This window comes from Petromyzon marinus, chromosome 45 (assembly GCF_048934315.1).
Source record: "Petromyzon marinus isolate PM22_M1 ecotype Great Lakes invasive population chromosome 45, UKy_Petmar_22M1.pri1.0, whole genome shotgun sequence".
Taxonomy (NCBI): Eukaryota; Metazoa; Chordata; class Hyperoartia; order Petromyzontiformes; family Petromyzontidae; genus Petromyzon; species Petromyzon marinus.
Window position 1 is genome coordinate 9,208,823 of NC_133711.1, and position 23,170 is coordinate 9,231,992.

The following is a 23,170-nucleotide window of genomic DNA, read 5'->3' on the forward strand; positions in this document are numbered from 1 at the left end:
GACTGCCTGTGCGCACAGATGCGGTATTATCTATCGCTCCGGGCTTCCCAGAAATTCCTTAACAAGGTTGCGCCTTTTCTATAATTCAGTAACCTTCTGTTATTGATAGCATGAGATCACATCTATTAACATTACCGTTGCGGCCCTCCAAATTACATCACAATGTTGCAGTCAATGTGACTGCAGCTGTGGATGAATACCGATAGGCATTCACTTGATGCCACAAATAAACCATGTGCTGAGGATTGAAACTGGCCACGCGCGTAAACAATGTGATGCTGTTGGTCAGGTGCATTTGCATTTTTGTTTTAATTGCAACATGCTTGTTCTCTCAGTGATTGTTTCTCTGCACACTACCGCCAGAATATAGTCAGGCCTTTTAATATATTTCCACAAAACGCACATTCTTTTCTGCATTCACTTATATACAGTATTGGGTGCGCCCTTAACAAACCGACATTCACTGGCGTGGTGGAGTATGGTCAAACAATCCTTATGACCGACACGGCATAGGAAAGCCTTCATCTAACAGCAGATTGACAAAGGGGTCTGTCATTTATGATTTTTATGATATTAAATTATATATAGTTCCACTTGCACTGCATATTAATCAATAACAAGGACTGGCGGCTAGAATGTTAAATAACATTTTCTCACTCAAATGCCTTTTTAATCTTCAGCCTACACTTATATTCAAGAGCGTTAGTGATTATAAATTATAAAGTTATATTTTAGATTAAAACTGCACATCAGTTTATTTCACTGTGGTATTAAACTTATGCAAAGGATTTGGTTAAAAGAGAAAGGAGTATGTTTTAAATAGTTTTTAAGTCTCGCCATTAAATATATGCGGATGCAGAATAACTGTACATGGGTGCACATAACATGGACAAATAATGTCCACCCATATTGAGGTCTCGGTATGACAGAATGGCTGTCTCGTCTCTTCCAGACTGTATTCTACCACCACTCTTCAGGTAAACAAAAACAACTTCTCTTTGTGCTGCTCCTTTTTGCAACCGTTCCACTTTGAATTCCCTCCCCATCGCCTCTTTTCCTTACAGCCTCTCGTTTTTACAACCTTGATCAATTCAGCAAACGTATTCAGGTTCACCGATTGCTGTTTGTCGCTGGCTCTTTTGCATGTTTTGTGCCCGTGGACGGCAAACCATTATTTCTCCCGGCACCTCCGATTAGCACGATTGGCTACGCACTGTGCAAAAGAAGTTCAACACAGACACAAAAAAAACAAATCCAAACCCACAATAGAATATAAACTTTGAAAGACCAAAATGGAAAATGGTGCGACGTACAGAGCTCCTTATTCGCAGATGTCAGGGCCGGATTAAAATTCTTGTAGGCCCTAGGCACTTCTGTTTCATAGGTCTTCGGTGATAACTTCAGAGATAACGCTCGTCTTGCCTTGCACTAAACTCTATTGAGAATTTGATTGTGTGCGAAAATTAACACCATTTTAAGATGTTAATGCTAATTTTGCAATTAAACAAATCTCTAAAAGTTTACCTCCGGTGTTAATTCCTCTCACTTTATGAAAAAAAAAGGTTGACATTAGCATGACTCTGCCTCTTTGTATATACACTGTGGCCTACCCGTGCTAAATAAATATATGCATTCAAGAAGATATCTGGCTTGTAATTTTTACGTATCAAACAAACAACAAAAAAACGTGGTTAAAAAAGAATGTAGGACGCCCTTTTAGTATTTTTAGACTCTAGGCACAGTGCCTATTAGAGTTATACGGCCCTGGACGATGCACACGGACAATTGGCTCTGCACCGATCCCCGATCCTGGCCCCAAACAACTGCAGCGTTCCGGCTTGGTGCCAGTCCGGCCCACAAGGGGCACAATGCCGCCGGCTCGGCCACGCCTGCCCGATCGCTGCCCTGTGAAAGGGGACGGAGGCGCAACGCCATCTCACCTCCACACAAAGCGCTGGGTCGCCGCTGGACTTGCTGTGCTTCGTTTTGTGAAAATGTGTTGCACGTGGGGGGGGGGGGACACCACGCTGTATTGCCTGGGTTACTTAAGGTTTTGTTTTATGGGCTGCAGGGATTTAGAAAACGTGACATTGAGAATCATAGCTCTTTATTATCGTTTAAAGATGTTATTATCATCTCCGTGGTGCAGTGGCGGGTGCAGTGGTTGGTGCTCTGAACTACGAACATGGTCATCTGACTGCGATGCCCGGTCATGGCTAAGATTTGTGGAGGATGATTTCTGAACCGGTCTTGACCTCCCCCCCTCCTCTTCACAAACTGCACTCACGAGCGTGAAATATGGTCAAACAATCCTAACCGACGTGACGCAGCCATGCGGAGGCCTTAATCCAGCGGTAGACTGACAAAGGGCTGTAAATTATTGTTATTACGTGACGTTATGCAATGTAAAATTTATAATATTACTGATTATTGTACAAATTAACCTGGTTTTGAATTGTCTTGAACAATTTTTATTTAAAGCTTTCGTGACTGCAGGGATTCATATTCTTGGTTCTTTCGGTAAAGTCACGTAGAAGGGAAACAATAAAATAATACAGAACCAAGAATATGTCTTAAACAATGTCAGTGAAATAATTTTCTATTTGACCACACGCAAATCCTCATCAACCTTCAGAATAGAATGAATATTAATTTCGACAATTTTCTTAAAGCAATTTTTCAAATCCAATAAAAAAAATTTCCAATGACATCGAGTCAAACGATTTTAAGCTTAAAGACCCCCTGGCCGTTGCAACTCTCTTTTATTACAAAGCACGTTTTTTTACGGAGCATAAAATATTTTTCTCACTCTCCAAACGCTCCAACCCACCGCATCCTGCATCTGTATGAAGCCAGCTTCTCCTCCACGTGTTATTATGCTATGTCACGCGTTTGTCACATGTCCTTTAATGTACGCCGACGAGGCAACCTGTAATGACGGTCCGTGGCCTTAGCGTGTCACTGGCAGCACGCTACAAAGCAAGGCACTTGATCTTGGTAAAAAAAAAAACCGCTTGGCAGCATATCACGGTATACATTTATACACACAAATATATTCATTGAAATACGAGCGGATTAATTGATGGGATGGATATGGGCAAGATGGATGGATGGGTGACAGACGCACGGATGGGTGCGTGGATGACTGATGGACGCTTACGTAGATCGATACAGGGATTGATCTGGTCATATATATAGAGTACGCAATTGACTAAAAAAAAATAAGAATGGAAAGTTGTCGCATCAGCAAAAAATACGCAAAATGTTCATCTCCCTAGCAAGAGATCGGGAGGCAATTTGCAGCATCAAAATTTAACGTTTGGGGGATTTTACGATATCGCCGAAAAGCATGCGAAGCCCAAGTCATTCCATCGTTCTCGCAGCTCAAGATGCTCTATCGGATCTTGGGACAAACCTGCGGAAATAATATTGATTCGTATGGGTTTCGGGTACATCTTATGACCTATTTTAGTTCTCGTTCGTATCTTTTGTTTTAAAACCAGTTACATTATCAATTGTGTTATTTCTTTTAAATTATAAATAATATGTGGGGGGGGGGGGGGTGGGCAGGTGAGCGGGCTTTGCTATGAACATGGTCACCCGAGTTCGATTCCCTGGCCACGGCTGACATCAGCGGCAAGTCATATAACCAGCCCTGCTCCCCATACTCCTTTCACCAACCCCGCCCACGCTGACCAGTGTGGGGAAGTATGGTCAAACAATGCCCATGACCGAAAAGGCATGGGGAGGCCTTAATCCAGTAGTAGGCAAACAAAGAGCTATACATTTGTTTTTATTGGTCATCGTTATTATTTAAAGAATACACGTATTTTAGTAACCTAATGAAGATAAACAGGCAGTAGATCCTTAACGAGAAAATATCAACAATCAAATTGTTAAAATCTAAGAGAAACCTCACGTCTTATCGTTTACTTAACAGACATTCGTTTGCTCTCTCTCTCCTCTCTCCGATCTCTGCATTACTTTAGGCCACCTGTTCTTCGCGAAGCGCGTTCACACTTGGCCTCGCTCTCCTACGCGATCGCATGCGACGGGCCTGGAGAGGGAGCGGCGAGCGTGCGCAGAACTTGCACCGACGGGGAGATGCACTTTACCAGGGTCTCGCATCTGCTGCAAGGCGACTAATAACGCTACGTAACACGACTTTTGTCCCTGGGTAGTAAGTGTTATTTTTTAAAATTGCTTATGCCTCAAAAGTACAGAAAATGGCTATTATTCCCCACAAAGTTTGCTTTTGTGACCAGGACTTTATGCGAAGGAATGACACAAATGCACACCACGTTTTCTCATTGAAAATAGGTGCATTTCAGAATATCAATGTCCTGGTCACAAAAGCAAAGTTTGTGGGGAATAATAGCCATTTTCTGTACTTTTGAGGCATAAGCAATTAGGAAATAAGACTTACTATCCAGGAACAAAAATGTTGTTTTTGTTACACAGTATAATATAACATCTCTTCAGCACGACTGCAATATGACTCGTGCACACGCGTTTCGCCACGTGTCAGTCACGTTCTCGTACGGTGTAAGAATGAGGTTACGAGATAAGGATTCACCTTTTCTTGGCGAGTTGCATTATCCGCTTTAACATTGGTTTCATTTGGGGGCTGGTTAGAGGCTCAGTGGTTAACGCACTGGCGCTATGAACCCTGCGGACTGCAGTGCAAATTCCCAGCTATGGCCAACATGAGTGGAGAGTCATATCTGAACTGATCCTGACAAGTGTGGTGAAGCCTGGTCATGTTGAAGGAGGCCTTCATCCAGCAGTGGATTGACTACGGGCTGAACATGGTCATTATTAGCAGCAAAGCGTGTGAATAGAAAAAAAACAACAAACAAAACATTCACGTGTGATTCCGGAGAAAAAAAAAGCGCAACCCATTTTTTTCCCCCTGATGCCCACTGGATCGCGTAATCCGAATCAAAGAGCAACCCTCCCCCCCCTGCCATTGCCACACTTTCCATTAAACACCTCCAGGACTACGGCCGAGAGCTCCAGCTGCCTTCTCAGCACCCGGCCAACATCGCACTCGACCCATCTGGCCCCTCACCCCGCACCCCCCGCACCGACTCGTGGTGAGAATCTGCCAAGTCAAACCCATTCGGCTTCCAAATGAGCAACTTCACGTCCGGCGATGCTCCACCCAACTTGATGACGCGCCGATGCCTTAATTATGACGACGATGACGATGATGATGACGACGACGATGACGACCGTTGTCACTACGGTGAATGGCACTGCCCCCCCCTCCACGCGGCTCAAAGAGCAAAAACAAACAACGACGAAGGCAGCAAACACACAGCCGGCAGTGTAAACGAGAGAACACAGAAGCGGAGGTGTCGTCTCAAAGAGCATTTCTGTCCTGCCGCCCGCCGGCACGTGCTCACGTGCTCACGTGAGCACGTGCCGACTTGAACAACTCCGGCGCTCTCCCGAGGCCCTGGCGCTCAGCAACAACAACAAAAAATCAATCGAAGACGAAATAATTAAAATAATTCTTGGTTCTTTCGGTAAAGTCACGTAGAAGGGAAACAATAAAATAATAAAAACAAATTTAAAACAATAAAATTCTCACGAAGTTTCGACTGCAACACAAGCAATCATCATCAGGTGTGAAAATCACAGCAAGAATTTTTTTTAAAAAGTGCCGGTTATGATTTTCTAGCTGTGGTTTTCATACCTGATGATGATTGCTTATGTTGCAGTCGAAACGTCGTAAGAATTTTATTGTTTTATATTTTTATTATTTTATTGTTTCCCTTCTACGTGACTTTACCGAAAGAAACAAGAATATGAATCCCTGCAGTCACGAAAGCTTTAAATCTAAATTTAATAAAAATAAATTTACAAATGTCAGGTACAACCACAACGCCGATTTTTTTTTTAAACCTCCAGTTGTTTTGTAGCCACACATAGGGACAAGGCCAGGGGACACCAACTGTCCTGAAAAGCATCAGCAACTTTACCTGGGAGATTAATCGATGTTATGGTGCATCTGTGACAGCGAAGGTGCATAGCATTCTGTTTTCTTCGATTGTGAAATTACTCGGAAACACGAAGCGAGCTTCGTTGAACAACATTAAAGCTCCAGTGATTGTTTTCAGGCCCGGTCAAAGGTAAACATGATGTAGAAATATCGCTATAAGTAATATCAATTGAAATAAAAAAAAATCCCTAAATTAATTCATGCCAATGTAAGAAGCGCTCATGTAATACCAAAGCATTACTTTACAGAAAGCAACTTAGACACAAGAGAAGCCACATCAATGCATCCTTCCTATTACCTATTTTCAAAGGACACGGGCATTACCTGTCCTCATTTGAAATGAGAGCCATTCCCACTCCCCCCCCCCCCCCCCCCCGCCACCATCTCCTTGTATTAAGAATTGAGCAATTCCAGTCAATGCAACATCGCTCGTGACGAGCTGCATATCCACAAACCCTGACCCACAGCAAGCCACCAACCGTACTGCTGGGACAGATCAAAGCGTCTCGACCAGCGCAACTCGCGATGAAGTTCCAACTCCTGAGACACGTGCGCGCGCGTCTGGGCGCTCCGCACAGATCGCCTACGTCGCCGCGTTAGCACGGGAGAGGTGCAACCTCGCATGGGGGGTGGTGAGAAACGTCGGGACGCACGAGGAGGGTGCGAGCGGGCAAACGCATTCCCATATGGACATTAAATGTCCACTCACGTTGAGGAGTTCAGTCTGGCAGTGCGGTTCGTCGTCATCCGAACTCTATTCCACCACGGCCCTTGCGCCTAAAGACGCTTCTCTTCATGCTAATGTCCTTGCACTGCTGCCACTCTGAATGAAATTCCCTCCCATCGTCCGATTTCCCAACTTCTTGTCACCTGACTAAATAAATAAATAAAACACGTATTCACCATTACCGTCATACCTTCATAATTTTAGTGCAGACTTCTACTGTACTGTACATTTAATTTATACAACTACTGGCTACTGACTCGGGACGAGAGTTGATGAATTCGTTTTTTTATTGCATTACCGATGTGATGAAAACGATGGTTACAGCCTTCATTCACGTGTAGAAATGTCGAGCAATGAACGAGACAATTTTAACCTTTTAACTGAGAATTGTTGGGAGCGATCAGCGTGTCAAGGTGAGCTCGATGGGACTCGCAATCCGGTCACAATGCCACATCTCGGTTCGGCATCTGCCGTTCCCGGCAGTAAGAATGTGGAGGCAAAAGTGTGTGGTCACAAGATCATGTGGTGAGATTGAAAACGCATTTAATAAGTTCGACAACTCATTTCTTTAGAACTGCTTCTTGTCTTTCGTTTGTTATCTTTCCGCCCCGCGTCTCCTATTAAGCCACGGTTGGCAACGTACTGCTTTACATATATTTTTATTGTTTCCCTTCAACGTGACTTTACCGAAAGAGCTAAGAATATGTGCTAAAGAAGTTCAACATACATACGTACAAGAGCAGACAAATTTCCTTCAAGAGCTCCCTCTGGTGGAAGGTCCTGCCCCCAGCACTGGCATTAGCAAGCACTTGCAGGGTTGCCCCCCATGTACCTTTTTTTCTTTCAAATCTGAGAAACGAGGGCAAATGTATCCACGCGATGACCTCGGCTGCTGTGCCGTCTGTGCTTTTGCGAGTGCCGATCCGTGCATTCGGTACTCACGGGAAACCAATGCCTGTTCCTGGTTATCTTGTAGCTGGTAATCGATTCTGTAAACGGTTGCATGTTTACCAGTTGTCATTTAACAGCGCTACTTGCTACTTGAGCCATCCGTTGTGAGCGCAGCTATGAATTTGAAGGTTCCAACACAAGAATAATTGGCATTTGTCACCTTTATCGAGGGGAGAGGGAACAAAATAATGATATTTGCACGAAATGTTGTTGGGGGTCTCGTCGTAATTTCTAAAACACTTCGGGGAGCCTCTGGACACCCACGACGACGCTCCTCAAGGTGACTTCGCCTCCGCCGCTGCGCGACGTGGGAATCGCCGCGTAGCCGAGTCATGCCTAGCTGCTGGGCTAGGGTGGACTTTACGCTGCCTGTCCAACGGTGGCCGACACGAGACTCACGAAGTGCAAGAGAGAACCTTGCCAGCGTGGCAGACGCTGAGAGCAGCAGGAGCCGCCACGCTCGAGGCGCACCGATGACGAGGATTATCCATTCACATCGTTTGTACGCGGCAAGCAAAGATTAAAATCGACACAACGGTCAGCGGAAGGTGACGGTGCGGCCCTGCAATGATTCGCTGAAGCCACCGTTGGTGGAAGGGCCTCCACTATGGATGGAGCTCTAGATAACCCCTCGAGGCGGTATATTTGGCCTACTCTTCCACATGCTGGTCAGGCGACTTGAACGATGTGGCTGCACCGACACTTTACCCTGACGCACGCGACCAACTGTGGTGCCATGCACTTTGCCGAGCTGTAATTTGTGGCCAGGTCACTTTTGAACAAGACATTAATACCTCGGTGGATTTTGTCCGGTACGATGGGGATGGTTTAGTTTTATTTGTTTGGGCAATTTGTTGACTTTTCTTTTACTTTGCACTCCTATCGTGTTTGTTGTTGTGACGTTCTTACCCGCCGCGACTGGACATCTGTAAAGAAAAGAGCTTTATAGCTCATCGGATTCCTCCAGTATAAATACAAATTCGGATCCGGATTTACACTGCTTGGGTGGAGAGAACCGTCGGTGAGGGGGGGTGGGGGTTAAGGAATGCCTACCATCGTGTCAACTACCACGCTGGGAGATGGAATCAAAGCGGGCAAACCCTCCGGATCGCAAGTCCAGCGCGCTGACCGTTGCACCGCGGTGGCATCCGGCAACGGGGAAACCCGCGACGTTCACTGGGAGGGGAGCAATAATGGAGGTAAAAGTGAAGCCATTCACGGGCGACGGCACGAAAGGAGAAATTCGAAAGAGTTAAAGGACAATAAGCTGAGGCACGGGGGGAGGGATTGAAGGCTTCAGAGCGCGCGGGTAAAGGATACGGAAGCTTACCCAGCTATGGCAAAGCATAGGAATGCATTTAATATTAAACACTTACATTGTGTCTGCTGAATTATGCATGCTGTGTGAAAACTTCACAGAATCTATGTTTTTATTTGTAGTTGTCCTTGTGGTGTGAAAATACAACAAAAAGAAAACCTGTAAAGTCTATTAAAGTTTAACGGCTGCTTCGGGAGTGAAACGAATATAGAAAATATGCACCTATGGAAAAGGCTAACATTGCATAAAATATATTACAGCCTTTGTGATGCTGAAATGCCAATACATGTTATGGGCTGTTTACTATGCAGACTGTGGAGTGTACTATGTGCACGTGCAGTACTTGTAACATCTTAAAGTAAGCCCATAGATGGCGTTAGCACAAAATAATTTGAGAGACTTTGTAGACACATCTATTACTTCCATTATGTAAAGAGGCAGCACTAAACAGGGTTTTGACCCCGAGGATTACCGGGGGACATTCGGCACAAACAAACACTATTTCTAAAGCTGACGTAGTCAGAATTTAAAAAGGAAAGCCTCCATTAAAACGTCTACACTTTGAACAACAGCCTTTTTACGTAAACTAACTTGTATTATCGGTCAAGTCATTTCCCCCTCACGGTCCTGTGGTGCCACATTCCATCTCGCCCGCTACACACGAGTGGAACTCATCGTTTCATCTCAATGGTGATGGACCACTTGGGTGTGTTCCCCTCATTTGGGTGCGATGGTGGCGAGATGTTAACTACCTCGCCTCGTATACACGATGGTCGCGGGTTCGATCCCAACCCTGACGCCTGCTGTATTTTTGGAGTTGGCATGTCTCTCTCACCGTGGTCATGTGGATTTTTCTCCGGGTCCTCCGAGTTTTTCGCTACACATTTCAGAAACGTGCGTGTAGATTATTTGGCCGCTATAAATGTCCACATGATAAGCCACTTTGTTGAGCTATCATTTGTGGCCAGGTCACTGTTATCCACTCTAAGCGATACGTCCCGCCAAAGCCCACTTTTCTTTACAACAGTCAGTATGATACATTTGATTTTCACTTATTTTCGGATTCATGTTTTCCTCTTTCCATCTCGGTGTAATAATTTGTGGCGAGCATCCCTTGACGTTGAATTTTGTACCTTTCCGCTTTTGCCCCATGTTTTTTTTTTATTTCAGCAGAGTTTGTATTTCCAAACAATATAGCACAGCAGGTAATATGCTATTAAACTTTAATGTAAATGTGCACGTATAAATGACGAAATAATTAACGGTCTCAGATTAACTGATAAAGGAGTCGATATAAAAATCAACGTCAATAAACTAGGGGAAATTATCAAATCACATTACAAATGATGCAAAACGTTAGGCTGAAGATAAATATAATCAAAGGTTGGGTGCGATAATAAGTTTGCTGAACATATATATTTATTTTACTAGGTAAGGCCCACTGCGCTACATAGCTCTTTTTCAGAGGCGACCTGGTCACAAATGATAGCTCAACTAAGTGGCTTGTCACGTGGAAATGTATAGCAGCCGAATACTCTAAATGCATGTTTATAAATGCGGAGGGGAAAACCAGAGGACCCAGAGAAAACCACGCGACCATGGGGAGTACATGCAAACAAATATACAGCAGCAGGCGTCGGGGTTGGGATCGAACCCACAACATCCTGTATACAAGGCGAGGTAGTTAACTTCTTGCCAACCGTGGTGTATACCAATTTGTAAACACAAGAGAGTATGAATATATTGGGAAATGATTGCAAGCTGACAGGGCACAACACGAAAAACCAGAGGCAAGAGAGAGCAGGGTAAATTGCTTTTGTAAAATGAAACTTGATAATTGTGACAGCATGGGTTATTTCAAGGTTCGTGAAGTTTAATTGCGTCGGATATGTGCATTGTGGGTACAGTTGTGAAATTGAGTTACGCTTGATGTATTTAGTGTCCACCTGGTAGTGTGAAGCTTGGTTGTAGTTGACCTCCGGTCTGAGGTCGCGTTGGTACTGTTGAACCTGGGTATGTTTCCCCTGGTTCTACCACCGTTGGTTGTCAACGTATACTTCAATGGTTATAAGCCTAGCTATGTTTCAGTTAATTAAAGGCTTAAACTCATAACTGTTCTAAATCAGTTGTGGTAGTGCCTTTTTTTACCTGGTGCCTTTGGTCTTCTACTCCAACCCAGAGTCGGCGGACTTTAAAAAACCCCCCCGGGGTTGCGTCGGAGACAAACCCTCACAATAATACAAAGTAACATTCCGCTATTGCTAAACGAGAAACCGGTCGATGTAATCATCATAATATGAATGTATTATTTTTTACTGAGCCACTGATAGCCTGACACAATCGTAATCTGGAACATCAAGAGGCTGATGGTCTAAACACTGTTTTGATTTATCTGTGGAGACACAGAACAGATTCGCTGATATTTGCTTTTACGCATAATGCTTCCGGCAGCAATGCATAATGATTCTGTGTATGGTGTTGCTTTTTGAGTTGCATCGTGTCCCACATTCTACAGTGAGAGAAAAAAGTATTTGATCCGTCTATAATTTTAATGGTAGCTTTATTTGAACAGTGAGAGACAGAATAACAACAAGAAAATCCAGAAAAACGCATGTCAAAAATGTTATAAATTGATTTGCATTTTAATGAGGGAAATAAGTATTTGACCCCCTCTCAATCAGAAAGATTTCTGGCTCCCAGGTGTCTTTTATACAGGTAACAAGCTGAGATTAGGAGCACACTCTTAAAGGGAGTGCTCCTAATCTCAGCTTGTTACCTGTCTAAAAAATGCCTGTCCACTGAAGCAATCAATCAATCAATCAGATTCCAAACTCTCCACCATGGCCAAGACCAAAGAGCTCTCCAAGGATGTCAGAGACAAGATTGTAGACCTACACAAGGCTGGAATGGGCTACAAGACCATTGCCAAGCAGCTTGGTGAGAAGGTGACAACAGTTGGTGCGATTATTCGCAAATGGAAGAAACACAAAATAACTGTCAATCTCCCTCGGCCTGGGGCTCTATGCAAGATCTCACCTCGTGGGGTTGCAATGATCATGAGAACAGTGAGGAATCAGCCCAGAACTACACAGGAGGATATTCTCAATGATCTCAAGGCAGCTGGGACCATAGTCACCAAGAAAACAATTGGTAACCCACTACGCTGTGAAGGACTGAAATCCTGCAGCGCCAGCAAGGTCCCCCTGCTTTAAGAAAGCACATATACATGCCCGTCTGAAGTTTGCCAATGAATATCTGAATGATTCAGAGGACAACTGGGTGAAAGTGTTGTGGTCAGATGAGACCAAAATGGAGCTCTTTGGCATCAACTCAACTCGCCGTGTTTGGAGGAGGAGGAATGCTGCCTATGACCCCAAGAATACCATCCCCACCGTCAAACATGGAGGTGGAAACAATATTCTTTGGGGGTGTTTTTCTGCTAAGGGGACAGGACAACTTCACCGCATCAAAGGGATGATGTGCCATCAAATCTTGGGAAAGAACCTCCTTCCCTCAGCCAGGGCATTGAAAATGGGTCGCGGATGGGTATTCCAGCATGACAATGACCCAAAACACACGGCCAAGGCAACAAAGGAGTGGCTCAAGAAGAAGCACATTAAGGTCCTGGAGTGGCCTAGCCAGTCTCCAGACCTTAATCCCATAGAAAATCTGTGGAGGGAGCTGAAGGTTCGAGTTGCCAAACGTCAGCCTCGAAACCTTAATGACTTGGAGAAGATCTGCAAAGAAGAGTGGGACAAAATCCCTCTTGAGATGTGTGCAAACCTGGTGGCCAACTACAAGAAACGTCTGACCTCTGTGATTGCCAACAAGGGTTTTGCCACCAAGTACTAAGTCATGTTTTGCAGAGGGGTTAAATACTTATTTCCCTCATTAAAATGCAAATCAATTTATACATTTTTGACATGCGTTTTTCTGGATTTTTGTTGTTGTTATTCTGTCTCTCACTGTTCAAATAAACCTACCATTAAAATTATAGACTGATCATTTCTTTGTCAGTGGGCAAACGTACAAAATCAGCAGGGGATCAAATACTTTTTTTCCCTCACTGTATACGGTGCTCTTGCGAACAGCATGTGATAATCTAGCGACATTCTTTTAAGAAGCCTAACCCTGCTTATGAGACCCAGAAAGTCTAAACCGTTCAAGAGCCAACAGTACTTGCTTAAACACATTCTGCCTGATATTGGTCTGGAAAGCCGCACGTCTGATGGACTAAGACATATTTGTATTCATATGTGGAGACGCAGAACGAAATTGTGTTTATATTTTCTTTTACCCAATTGTAGTAAGTTTAAAAAAAACATGCCACAACGCCGAGCTGCCTAACCACTGGTACACAATTAGAAACCATCATCTGGAGATACAGAGCAATGTCAGAATCACAGAGACAACATTAGATTTCCATTATCTCTTCCTATATCGTCTCATCTCTGGACACTAAATTACTTTTCTTTAAAAACTTTTAAATTCAACGGTTTCCAAACGAGTGGCTTTTAATATTTCCCACGAATAAGTAACACGACGTGTACAAACCCTCACAGCACACAGACAGGCGTACGCGCACACAGACACGCAGACAAACATAAAAGAGCTAACGTATTCTGCGCGTTCGACATATGGACAATGTGTTGTGAACGCGAGCTCTGGGAGCTGAACGTCGTCGCTATAGAATGCTGGGGCCTTCACCAGCCCAAACTGTGGCTAATGTAGGCTGCGGGGATGACAGCTGAATGGGTTGACAGCTGACTTGGGGGTGGCAGGCAACGAGTATTGACTCTTTAATCGTAAGTCCGAAAGAAATTTAAATACTTCATTATTTTTGTTTCCACCCCCTCCCCCAGCACGTAAAGGATGCAATTGGATGCACAAAAAACATGGTCTGCTTTTTAGCTTTCAGCCACAAGTTGAGTTTTTTGGCTAGGTTTTGTACAAGCGCTAAAAAGCAAGCAGCGTGGCGTGCGACGTCTGAAGTTGTTCACTGGTTATGCCCATCCCTTGACGTCTGTGTCAGTTGGAGAATACAAGGGATAAACAAGGTACTCTTAATTTTACTCCATGGCAGCATTATTCTCACGTAAGCCAAGTTGGACTTTCCGAATGAATGCAACGCCACTATTCACTTACTGCCCAGAGCAAAGTGGTGAAAAGATCACGCGAGGCACACAGATGGTCCAATTTAACGTGACTAACCGTGGGCGTTCATCTCATAGACTGTAGCAGCAGGGAGCAGGCGTTTTGTCAATTAGGAATGGGGACAGGATCAGATGAATTGGGGTTAAAAAGCTCCAGTATTTTTCTGCAGGAATCAATACAATATCTCTGAAATGTTTAACCCTTTCCGCAGAGCGCTGCACAGATATACATATACATCGGACTGCATTTTAAAGTAACAAATGATTAAGCTGACGTCGATGCAATTCAATGTAAACGTTTCTATAAACAAGACGTTAAATTGATTAAAATGCAAGCCAGTGCGGTCGCAGTAAACCAAAGAAGTGAGGGAAATTGCCGCTCAGCTCTTGTGCGCCGAAACCGATGACTCCAGGCTGAAACAGATCCATCTGTCCAGGATTGTAAAGCAAAGAATAAAATATCCCTGCTGACTAGATAGGGGGCCATTATTGTTACAATTTTCAAGAAAAGGGAGATTGGACCGACTGTCAAAATTGCCAGGAAAATAGCTGGCTGGGTCTAGGGAGGGAGATATTCATTAAAACGAGAATTAAAAAAGATGGCGGCTCACTGCAACTAAACACCGACCGCTCGAGATGACCGTTACAGATTTCTGCAACGTTGCTCCTTCATGTGACCGCCCATTCACAGCCTCCGTGAATTACGCGCAAACGGTAAGCAATTGAAAGCGGGGCATTAATAACGGGCTACGGCAGCGGGGTGACTAACACCCCTGTGTGGGTTTTCGCGGTTGTAGTGTATAGCCTCCGATGCGTTTTCGGGTTTGACCGTGTGTTGCATGTTGGCGTGATGCTGGAAGGCTTCTTCGGTTCCTGAAGAAGCTCTCAGCATGCGTAACGAACCTTCGGACGTCACCAAGACGAGCCATGCGTGCCAGTGGCATGGTGCCAATTTGAACAAATTTATCTGTAAATCACTCAATTGAGAAACGCATTATTTCCTGACTGTGATATTACTGCTGGCTATGGTCATGATACATAGTGCCTACATGATGGCATTGTGGTATAAGAACGGCGTGAAAACCAAACGTACCTTACGATTTAATTTGAGCCTGCCTAACAACACACGGCATATGACCTGGAAACACATTTGAACATAAAGTGAGGATTATTAACCCCACAATAGCATGTGCACGAACACGTACGTTTATCCTGTATCGATTGCGTATAGAGCTTCAGAAAAATGTAACGCCCAAAGAAGACCCTTAGGATATAAACAGGTGGGCTGCATTAGCTAGCAACTAGAGCAATCTTAGAACAATCCAACGTACTGGCAAGCGAACTGTTAGCCTGTTCTAAAGCGTGTGCTTCTCTACCAGTTCTTCGGGACACCAATGGCATAGAGGAAGGGGAACGATGTTTGATAAACGGCCTCATATCCACTTGCCTTGGGGACAGGGGGCAAAGCACCATTAAGTGAGCACTTGTTTTGTGGCCAGACACACAAAGGGGCGAGTGGACAGCGAAGACACAGGGGGATTTCATTTCCAATTATTCGTATATTTATTTGCTTTCTTTAGCAGTTCAATAGAAAGAAGAAGAAAAACACACTAATTAGAACTCACTTTAGACCGAGTCAACCTGGACACATGACCTAACCAGGTGTAGAGGGAAATTAAAAATTGCTGTAAATTCAGATCTCCTGGGTGGGAACGGTTAAAGAAAACAACCTCGTAACAACACAAAAACTGGGTCACTCCACAGTTAATCTCACACATGTGTACGACACTTCAAAATTCTGCTTCAACAGAGCAGTCTCTCCAAAACTGAGGGCGTTAATTGCGGGAGTGAACTATTTATGTATTAATAAGCCCTTCCAAACTCTGAGTCAATTCCTAAGTCTGCGATTCAACCATTGATTATGGGATGACTTTGACAAATATCTTGCGGATTCTTAATTCTATCTCAAAGGCGGCCAGGATTATAGCTGGTGGTAAAACTTCTTAGCATTACCCTTTCACATCCCCCCCTCCCAGGGCATGGCAGGTGTTATCCTTACAAGGATTATGAGATTCCAAGTATAATGAAGTTTTTGTTGTAAAAAGGCAGGTTTGGGCCAAAATGCAGACGCACAGAAGGAAGTGTATAATCCCCGCCTCGGTAATTGCCAGGAGCTGATCACTAAACAAAAAAGAGGTGCGACACGTTTCAGCCCCGTAGTTGTGGTTTCGAACAGTGGGTGAAATACACCCTCATCTGGGTCAAATGCTTTCAGGAAGTGCTGCTGAAATTCAGATGTCTCGAATGCACACAATAGGTGCGGTACTTGTGAGATGGTACAACGCAGGGCCACGTGACAATTATGTTGGTGTTTTTTGTTGTTGCTATGAACGCAAATGACCCGAGTTCGACTGCCGGCCACAAGTTAACATCGGTAGCGAGCGATACCTGACCTGGTTATGGGAACTCCCGCTTCAAAAACCCACATGGAGCAGAGTAGAGTAGAGTACGGTATCACAATACCAACCGCCGTTCGTCACTGAGTGGCGTTGATGTCACCCCGGTGCTTGTGCCAGGCTAGGTGCACCGTGAGGCCACGCAAAGTGTCAAAGGCTCGCTTGCAGGAAGTCACGAGATAAACCCAGGTGTAGACTGACAGGGTCCTGCATGTATATTTATTTGATATAAACGTTCTCACAAAAAGTAAGGCAGAAATTACTGCTTTCCATTGCAATTTGGACTGGATTCCTGGAAGAATGACAAATTTCATGGAATAATGCGAGAGGCAGTGTTGATGAAGTGGGAGTCTTTGCAGCATCACGGCATTCCAGATTCATCACAGAGAGACCCTGTTCCTTATATTGGTGCCTGCAGCCCACTGTGCCAACGGCACACGATGAAGTCAACTCCATTGGTTAGGTCCTCTGTACCAAATTGATTCTTTGAGTCTCATCCAAAGGATATTTGAGGCTTAGCACAAAGGCTGTCACAGGCCTGGGGGGGCAAAGGAAAATGCCAATAGCATAACCTTTTGGTGAGGGATTTTGGAAGCGTACGGAATAACCGAGGTGAAGCGATGGCTGAAGCTTGAGAGCCCCTTGGCCCAAATGGCTGCAGGTTACAGCCCCACGTCCCGCGAGGCTTTGGAGGAGAGATTATGATAAAGTATATGCAGTCGGAATACACGCTGTTCATTACTATGCACTGGCTCATCGATGTTTACATGTTTAAGCTTCTGAAATGGATTATAAAGTTCAAGACAAACCATGGCCTCTTTAATATTAATAATGATCCATCCATTAATTTGAAGCTGGATTAACCAATTTGCAAAATTGGAAATTCTTCTGGTAATATATTTATCCACCACACAGTTACACTCGAAGCGCTGTGCCTTTATTTAGCATGGTTTAATCATCAGCAACATTTGAGTTTTCTTAGAGTTATTATACACATATAAGAACAAAAATATATAATTTTTACTGGGTCAAAATATTCAAAAGAGGCGATGATCCACAGTAGTCTAGAAAACATGCAACACATTCGTCAATAATATCACCCTAAAAGGGGACTATATATTTATATAATAGGCGACACTTCGGGAACTGACCTTGTTCATAGCACCTGTGTGATATGTAGAGGGGCCATTGCCTGGGCACATCACCTCTTTTAGAAAATACATTTTCCTTTCAGGGCAGTGTCATTGACAAGCCTGTCGAGTTTTATTTTATTTTATTATTTGCGCTGGTTGAGCACTGCTGATGAGGTGTCACAAAACAAAAGTTGCATTCAGCAGAACAAAAATGCAGATATATTCAAGCCCATGAAGAGTGTGCCATAACAATCAACAAAAACATAATTCACTTCGGAACGTTCAGACAGGACCCCGGCCACTGGAATAAGAGGAAAAGTTTTCCACGCAAGGGAAATTTGACTCATTGCACTGGAGGTCAATTGACACTGCGCGACACAGAAAAGGCCCTTTCCTCTTGCCTACATCATTTGTTTAAGGTGCATTTGTTACCGCCGCGTAGATTCCCTTCAATCGGTGTGGCTGCTGACCTGTCGCATCGGCCAGTGCAAACGCCGTACGGTGGAAGCCTGGTGCTGGTGTGTGCGACCCGCTTGTCGATCTGTCTCGGACGGACGTGTACGGACGTGCACGGACATGCAGGGACGCGTACGGACGCCCACGGACGTGCACGGATACCCATGGATACGTACGGATGCGCACGGACGCATCGAATGCCTCCGGAATGATGCTGCATGCTCATAAGCAGTGGCATAGCAAGTCACGGGCTGCGTGACATGACACTGCCTACCTGAGTGCAATTCCCCATCATGGCTAACATCAGCAGAGAGTGATGCTGTTGTCCGAGCAGGTCCTGAGCTACCTCCTTCACGTCGCCAGACCCACACGCGTACCATTATGGTGAAGTATGGTCAATCAATCCCCGTGACTGACATGGCATAGGGAGGCCATACATCCAGCGATGGAATGACGACATCTGCGAATCATTCATTACTGTTGTAAAGAGCCTACAATGAGTATGAATGATGTGGCCGCAGCAGAAATGGCAATACACTTTTTTATGAGGTACAAAATAGGTCGTCATTCAGGAGAGACTTAGAAAAGGGTTGCACATTCTTTAGTACATTATGTGGAAGGTAGGTCTACACCATACCCAAAGCTGGATGGCCAAATGTTCAAATTCCCAGCAGTGTGAATGGTAGCGAGCAGGATATAACAGAGGCGAATTTTAAACTCATCCTGCATCTAATTTGACTGATGACTTCTTATTGTGCTTCTCTGCACCGCTTCGAGAAAGCCACATTCTATTGTGTGTGGGGGGAAATAATACTCAATTGACATGGGGGAAAAATATCTTCACTGAATTTGAGAATGATCTCACTTGCTTCCTTGTAATTGCAAATGTAACACCAGGCTGTCTTTGCGGTCATTAAGGCATTAATACTTGGTTGAATTCTGGCCATGGGAAGTAAACATGCTGTGGCCAGGTGGGAGGAATTTGAGGAGTCCTTATGCTGCCAGCATTGCTCTCCAGCAATACTACACCAAGTAATGAGCTCACGTTATAATCTCCATCACAAATGTCTGTGCTCGGCCTGGTGCAGTTGGCTTGCAAGGATGAACATAGCCGGTTTGAGGTCTCCTCTGTGCAAGTCACCGATTTATGCCAAGAATGCTAACGATTGTCATTCAGACAAACTATATACTACCCACAGTGCCTGTGCCACAGTAAAATTAATCTATAAGACCTGAAACTCAGGAATCAGGTGAAATTAGTTGTTTGACCATACATCACCACGTTGATCAGCAGGGGTTGGTGATGGGGTGGCGCTCGAACAATTTCAAATATCACTTGTCACCGATGTTCGCTAGTCGTGACTGGGAATTGAACCGAGGTCGCGGAGTAATAACCAATCACGTAACAATCAATCACTCCGCCGCCACTTTACCCCATCAACCAACACAAACCCATCGTAGCTGGTTCACGAACATGGATTTGTATTGCGAAAATCCCCAGACCCATGCTGATGAAAGGGACGTTCCCCACAGCAACACAAGTCGGGGTGATTTCCCGTGTAAATGAAAGCGTTTTTATATGGTGTTCATTCTAATTAAAGTAGAACCCCTCTTAACGACCACCCCTGTTAACGATTAATCACTTAACGACGGGCCCCCCATAGAGCCCAATGTGTAGTGGATAGTGAAGTGTATAGAAGTGTAGTATATGGTGTCGTGGATCGTAGTGTAGTGTGTAGTAGTGTCTCGTAGAACCCCTCGTAACGACCACCCCTGTTCATGACTAATCGCTTAACGACGGGTCACCATAGAGCCCAATGTGTTTGCTTTCCAACCATTCCCCTGTTAACAATGGGCTGTTGTAGGTACAGTAAGTATCAATTAATGCATTGATTAACCATGTTTCTTTTAATACCATGTGTTTATACTGTTGTTAGTATCTTTATGTAATAATATCCATTGCTTAAAAATTATAAGGTATGTTTTTTTGGTGAAAAAGGCTAACTTTCGATTGCTATCGGAACAAATTAAGCCTTTAACATGTATTTCCTATCCTCGATTAAAGACCAAATCGCTTCACGACCGGTTTCTTCGAACCAATTACCGGAGTTAAGAGGGGTTCTATTATACAGCCCTGAGAGCAGAATTCGAATGCACCACATTCCTATGGCGAGGACGAGTCTATCCAGAAAACAACCAACTGCTAACTTCCCAAAAAGTGCCAGATATTTTATCGACCCCGGGGGAGAGCTGATGAGCTGCATCAATCCCCCCCCCCCCCGCCCTTAACCAGAATTTGAACTCGGAACCTTCTGATTGCAAGTCGCTTGATCTGGCGCCAAGCCACCTGGCCAGGGGGGTACGTTTTAGGCGGCACATTATGCATCGGCACACAAATTGGGAAACATGAAATACACTTAATCTGTACGCCGGCCAACCACAGGACCATGCATTGGCTGGGACCGACCAGCGCCGCACTAATATTAATCATCACACGGACCATGGCGAAAGGCAATTATCTGGACACGGGGAGCGGACGAGCGTCCACTTATTACTGGCGTGTTTCAATGATCTCACCGACCTCAAATAAAATCTTCAGGTCCACCCACATCACCAGAGCGGTGAATATGTGGAATGTTTTCATTGGGGCCTGATTTCGCGCGTGTTTATATGTGCGCTTCGATGCAAGACATTACGAAGGGAAATTGTGTATCAGCATGCAATCATAACTTACATTTTATTGTCTTTCAAATTACGTACAATGTACATTTTTCAATCCATATAAACACTATTTGCATATTTATTTGTATCAAAATAGCAGTGCGATTTCGTCGCATTAAGAAAACATTTTCTCATTAACCATCACGTAATATGTTCCACTCCAGTGTTGCCACAAATCCAGATCAGTGTCTGTACTTTGGGTAATGCAGTTGACTGCATATATAAAAAAAAAAATATTCGTAGCCTGCTATTTAGTACTTAAATAAATACATTTAAACGGTTCAAACTGCGAACTGTGGGAATGTTCGGAGTCGACGTGTCATCGCCTGTGTGATGTGTGATACGGTATGAAGTCATTGGCGTGAGACACCAACGTGCAGCGTTTGAAGTCGCCACGCCACGGTTTACACTTTAAATGAGTAATCTACAAAGCACTTGTTGTTTATACCTATTAACTGCAAGGGCAACATAAAAAAAAAACAAAAAAGTTAAATGTCGAAAGAAAAAAACACCAAATGGCTTTGTTCCTTAAAGTCTTCAACAACCGTAAAGTCAACCTCTGGCTGTGAGGATTGCATCAGATGCACGGTCACCGAAAAGCACGTGCCGGTACAGAAGATGAAAACCGTGAAAAGGAGCGTGGAGGCACTTGCTTGGAATACAAAGAAAAGGACAAACGGAGGATAACGGACATGGAAGGGAATGAGAAACAATTTCGGAACGTTACACAATCGAGTGGACGCATTCAAGAGGTGACCCACCGAGGAGATGGAGCGTTCAAATCAGCTCTTCGTGCGCAGGTGGCTAGGAGGTGTAATTGTTCCATCGCAGAACCATGAGAGTTGGCGACGTGCTTTGGGAGGTATTCCTCCAGCAGTGGATTCGTGATGGCTGATGACCGGCGCTTAATTTCAGCCAGAACAGTGGAAAAGTGCCTTATGCCGATGACTACTCCAAGTCAGCCTCGCAACCTCCCTTAAAGTTATCGCGCGATGAATGAATCCCGGGATGATGACATGTTCGAGGAGGAGATGTGAGCTCTGTAATGAGATAGGGTTACGCCGGACGAGCCGACAAACTGTAATGGAATGCGCGAGTGACAATGACAGCCTTCCATAACACCAGCCGGTGCCGGGGAGAAGAACCGAGGAAGCAGGTGGATCGGTGACACGAGGGCACATTTGAAAGGCCACGGCAGAATTCAGATAGGCAAAGTTCGGGCAAAAGCTACTCGAGCGGCAAAGAGTTTCTTTATTTTTCAGCAGCGAACTGAAAACGACCGCAAACCGGTGGGGCAACACTTGCCGAGCACAACGCCACGCAAACGATATTTATATTATATTCTTGGTTCTTTCGGTAAAGTCACGTCGAAGGGAAACAAAAAAATAATGAAAATATAAAACGATAAAATTCTCACGACGTTTCGACCGCAACACCGAAAGAACCAAGAATATGAATCCCTGCAGTCACGAAAGCTTCAAATCAAAAGATATTTATATTCTCTAGTGCCACCGGTCGGGGTTGACATCATGCGAGTTGCCATGACAACAACCGTTGGCAAACCGCTATCGTCGTGGTCACAACCATCACGGTTTCGTTAGCCGGGGCGAGTCCGCACGGCCGATCCGTGCAATTGTGCGATTGGACGCCGTCATTTTTTTTTAACTTTCAAAAGGAGAAATGAATCATTTATCACCGTGGAGGGCGGTCCTCCTCCAGCCTCTGACAATCCACTCCCTGCCTGCGCTATTTGCGACTCTATCAGCTTGCGAGCATGCATGGTCAGCTTGATTAGTATACAAGAAAAAGAAATCGAAATCAAAGATGCAGTATATTCTTGGTTCTTTCGGTAAAGTCACATAGAAGGGAAACAATAAACTAATAAAAAAAGATCTCCAAAATCTTTAATAAACATAAGATCCAGGTCCGATTCAACAAATTACATAAAATCCGTGATCTGGTTGCGTCTGTAAAAGATGTGATTCCGGACATACAGTACCCTGGTGTCTACAAACTAAGTTGCCTCTGTGGTAGTAGTTACATTGGAGAAACCAAACGACACGTCTCGGACCGCATTCGTGAACACAAAGCAGACCTGAAACACGGTAGGACCAACACCTCGACCGTGGCAGATCACTGCTATTATTCAGGAGGTTCACATGACATTGACTTCTCCAAGACAGAGGTTCTTTGCAAGCCATCTGGCTATCATGAGAGATTTGTTCATAAGGCTATCCACATATACAAA

The 23,170-nt window shown here is 44.5% G+C and overlaps 1 protein-coding gene across 16 annotated transcripts in view; it reads right to left on the minus strand.

The window, feature by feature from the left end:
• LOC116952152 (teneurin-4-like) overlaps window positions 1–23,170 on the minus strand; it is a 430,454-nt gene that overhangs the window by 212,957 nt on the left and 194,327 nt on the right. The gene's annotated exons all lie outside the window — the stretch shown is intronic.